Source organism: Chenopodium album, chromosome 22 (assembly GCF_948465745.1).
Source record: "Chenopodium album chromosome 22, dcCheAlbu1.1, whole genome shotgun sequence".
NCBI classification, from domain to species: Eukaryota; Viridiplantae; Streptophyta; class Magnoliopsida; order Caryophyllales; family Amaranthaceae; genus Chenopodium; species Chenopodium album.
In genome coordinates, this window is record NC_137855.1 from 17,608,162 (window position 1) to 17,612,971 (window position 4,810).

General features: G+C 39.2%; 1 non-coding gene across 1 annotated transcript; it reads right to left on the reverse strand.

Moving 5' to 3' along the window:
- Positions 1–3,937: 3,937 nt before the first annotated feature.
- On the reverse strand, positions 3,938–4,043 carry LOC145606473 (small nucleolar RNA R71). Its single transcript, XR_014105340.1, has one exon. It is a non-coding gene; the product is annotated as a small nucleolar RNA R71 (small nucleolar RNA).
- Between the last annotated feature and the right edge of the window lie 767 nt (positions 4,044–4,810).

Below are 4,810 nucleotides of genomic sequence, written 5' to 3' on the forward strand. Positions count from 1 at the left end.
AATCGAGGAATTGAAGGAGTTATGGGAAGTTGGAGTCGACACTTATGATGTTGTGAAAGATGAAACATTTTCTTTAAGGGCAGCCTTGTTACGGACATGGAGCACAAAAGGAAAATTTGCTTGCCCGAATTGTAATCATAAGACTTGGTCCAAATACCTGAAGTATAGTAAGAAAATGTGTTACATGGGGCATCGTAGCTCTTTGAAATAAAATCATCCATGGCGTCGTAATAAAAGAGCTTTTGATGGTAATGTAGAGACAAGGCCTCCTCCTACTAGATTGTCGGGTTCTGATGTATTGGAAGATTTAGAAGGGTTTGAAAATAAGTTTGGGAAAACTCAAAAGAAGGGCGGGAAGAATTTTCCTTGGAAGACGAAATCAATTTTCTTTGAGCTTCCTTATTGGGAAACTAATACCTTGTGTCATAATCTTGATGTTATGCACATTGAGAAAAATATTTGTGACAGTGTGCTTGGTACTTTGCTTGATATTCCAGGAAAGACTAAGGACCATGTGGCAGCCCGCTTTGATTTACAAGATATGGGTATAAGAAATGAACTTCATCCAAAGAGAACTAATAATAGAGGGAAGCGTTTATACTCCAAAGCCTGCTTTTCGTTATCTTCTAATGAAAAAGACTTGTTCTGCAGTGTGATAAAAGGTGCTAAGTTTCCCGATGGTTGTGCATCAAACATCTCCAGATGTGTCCAATCCAATGAGCGGAAGGTCACTGGTTACAAGAGCCATAATGCCCACTTTATGCTTCATTATTTGCTCCAAGTTGCTGTAAAGAATACCTTGCCTAAACAAGTAGCATCGACTTTGATTAGGCTAGGATCCTTTTTTAGGGGTCTATGTAGGAAAGTTCTAAAGCCTAAAGATCTTGACGATCTTGAATCTGAAATCATAGAGATACTTTGCCTACTTGAGAAGATATTCCCCCCAAGTTTCTTCGACATAATGGTCCACCGTCCACTTCATCTTGTTGATGAGGTAAGGCTTGGGGGCCTTGTTCAAGGCCGTTGGATGTATCCAAAAGAGCGTTATTTGGGTAAACTGAAGTCATATGTGAAAAATAGAAGTCGACCCGAAGGCTCCATTGCAGAGGCCTACTTGGCAGAAGAATGCCTTGTTTTTTGTTCTCGGTATCTTCACGATGATTTTAGTTCAAAGTTGAATCGAGCTCCTAGAAATGATGATGATACTGCATCCAATGAAGATGAAAGCCTTTTTCTAAATGTTGGACGACCTTTAGGGGTAAAAAAGAAAAGTAAAGGCAAAAAGGTTTCTTTAGATGAAGACACTTTGATGAAAGCTCATCGCTATGTACTCTTTAATTGTGATGAAATCAGTGATTACATAAGGTCAGTATGTAATTTTAAATTGGTATAATTTCATATTAACTATATTTAATCTTCATTATTTGTAATTGATTTATACAATTAAGTTGCTTTGTGATATGTATGTAGTGAACATCAAGATTTAGTGAATCGTCAAAGAAGTCAAGGTACACGGAGTAAGCGGAGTAGGTGGGCGAAAGCACAAGAACATAGTCATGATATTGGAGCATGGTTCAAGGACCGTGTATGATGAGTGTCACTTATGGCACTCATTTGATCTCTTTTAGGATGATTTTCATTTCATTTTGTAGCTCTTTTCCTTAGTTTTTCTTAGTTTTGCTCTTTATTTCATTAGTTTGTGCTTTTCGTAGTTAGTTTCCTTGTTTTGTGCATTTCTTTGTTTATTCGTTCTTTTTCCCTTTTATTTGTTTGTTTTCGTTTGTTTTTAGGTTATCATCGTGTTTCCAAAGATTCCCGAGCCTTCCTCTTACATTTCTCATCAAGTTGGATGCCTTGTGTTCGCTTTTGGAGCTTCAAGTTTGAAGGAACGTAAGGAGCAAGTCAAGAGATCGGTGCACGTATGCGATGGGGGCGTCATCTTTGCCACAAACCCACCAAAATATTCATTTCAAGACTGCCTACCTAGGTGTTCATCATCATCACCTAGACGAGCGCACGAGGTTGACCTAGGACAAAGAAGAGGACTTGAGAGCTGCTGCCAGGTGCGGGCGCGCACGACCAGGGTGCGGCCGCGCACCTGGGTGGTGCGGCCGCGCATCAGCTAGGTGCGGCCGCACCTGCCTGGGTGCTTTGTTCCGTACCCTTCTACGTGCGCCCGCGCCTTCTGGGGTCTATTTTTGGACGATCTAACCGACTTTTCTTTTGTGTCTTTCTTATATATAGTATTTCCATCTATTTTTAGAGGGAGAAAGAATTAGAGAATCAATTAGATAATCATTAGAGAACTTTTAAGATCATATTTTAGAGAGAGAAACTCTAGGTTTTTAGAGAGAGAATTTCATGGTTGATTGTTGATGATTCAAGATTTCTTCATTTCAATTGATCTTTGATCAAGTATTGTAAGGATTACTCTTCTTTGATTCAATATATAGTTTGATCTTTGTTGATTTCATATGCTTGGTTAATTGTTTTAGTTTGATTGATATTTGATTGAAGTTTGATTGATTTTTGTATTGATTTTAGATTTCTTAAAATGATCATGATGAATGTGTTAATTTGCTTTGTTTTGATCTTAATTACCATGATTAGTGAGTAGATTACTTGCTAGGGCAATGGTGAAGCATGTATGAGTAATGGATTAGTGCTAATTGGGGATAATTGATGGAGCTGATAGTGTGATTAAATTTGGTTGATGATCATGTGCATGTGTGTGATTAATTGAAGATTGGCCAACTTTGATTGTTGCACTAGATTGCATTGTAAGTTCACATTGATACGGACCATTGATTTGTGGCTTGCATTTACACGATTGAGGTGTCTTGTGATGTTTCCTAGTTAATAGTTTATCGTAGTTGACCCTAGTTAGACCTTTAGGAGAATAGCTTGATATGCTCTATTAGTTGCATGATTGATCTTCCCTCACATTGTTTGACTTAGCCAATTTGACCTCCCAATCAGTCAATTCCATTATGAATGCATGTGGATCCTAGCCCTAGTGCTTATCACATTTGATTTCTTCAAGTTTATTTGCCGTGTTCGCTCTAGTTTTAGAATTCACAACCCTACCTATAGACTTCAGGATAGCTTGACTATAGACGATAGACAATAACCTACCATTCCTTTGGGTTCGACCCTTGACTTACCATATACTTGTATAGGGTTGGTTAAGTGTTTATAAATTTTGTTTGACCTTGGGTAGGGGTTAGCCCCAACGACCTAGCTTCGACCCTCGATCAAAATGGCACCGTTGCCCGAGAATGGTGTCGTGATTGTGTATTGTTGTTGAGTCTATTCCATCTATTTGAAAAACACAAAAAGATTTTATTTCTCTCTTTTAGGCTACACTTGTAGCCGTGTTACTAAAAATTTCTTTTGAGATTTTGCATGCATAGTAGGACTCGAGATAGGCCCTTAGTTCCTTTGGATCCGGAAATTGAAAGAACTCTTTCACGAAGAAGGATAGCCAATCGATCTTTGAGCCTAAGTTCCTCAAGTGAAGAAGAGTTTGAGGAAGAAGAGCAAGAACAAGGAATGGGAGAGAATCCAAGAGTAGCTTTGAAGGAGTTGGGCATTCCCGGTGCTTATAGGTTTGAGAGTGGCATTGCTCCACCTACAACATCGACGAACGATTTTGAGATAAGACCGGCCATAATTACTTTGATAGAACGGAGGCAATTTAGTGGAGCCAAGAGTGAGAGTCTGTTGAATCACCTAAAGGAATTTGAGAAGTATTGTAATACCATAAAGGTGAACGGCATTTCTCAAGAGTTCATTCGGCTAAAGTTGTTTCCCTTTTCTCTTATTGGTCGTGCTTTAGAGTGGTTGGATAAAGAGGTTAAGCCCAATTCACTTAGAACATGGGATGATGTCACTAGAGCTTTCTTGTCTCGCTTTTACCCTCAAAAGAAGACGGCGGAGGCTAGGGCATTAATCCAAGGATTCAAGCAAAGACCCAATGAGAATCTCTATTAAGCATGGGAGAGGTACAAGGAGTACCAAAGAGAGTGTCCACATCATGGGATTCCTACCTATCAAGTGATACAAATTTTCTATGGAGGTTTGAGTGCTCAAGGCAAGTCATGCCTAGATGGAGGAGCCGGTGGTCTTATAATGAGGATGTTGTGAGATACTATCAAGATTGACAAGAAGGAGAGAGAGAGTCTACGAGTAAGAGTGGCTCAACGGTTTATTCCGTGGATCATCTCAACGCAATTAACAACTTGTCATCCCAAATTTCAAATCTAGGGAAGGAGATGACATCGATCAAAGCGAAGCTTGAGAGTGTTTCTACGAATTCTTTGAGTCTTCCCTCCCAACCCAAAGGGAGAGGTACAATTTCTAACTCTTCTCCTTCTATTCCAATAATATGTCAAGTGGATGTCTATTTTGTGATTCTTGTGGTTCTTATGATCATGATTCTTCCATGTGTTCACAAGCTTTTGTTGATGGATGTGATGATGTTGAAAATAATGAATGTGAACATGTGAACTTTGTGTCTAATGCTAATGGTGGTCAAAGGTTCGATGGACCTAAGAATTTTGGCAATAGGAATTCTCACCCTCAAGGTGGTTTCAATAATTATAACAATGGAGGATATAGGAACCAAGGAAATCTAGGTTTCCGAGGGAACTATAACAACCAAGGTTATAGTAATCAAAACTCAAGCCATGGGTATGGTAATCAAGGTCAATCTCAAGGCTTTGGTAACCATTACCATAATGGTGGCAATAGTCAAGGCCGAGGGAATTGGAACAATAACCAAAGTCGGGGAAATTTTCAAAACAACAAC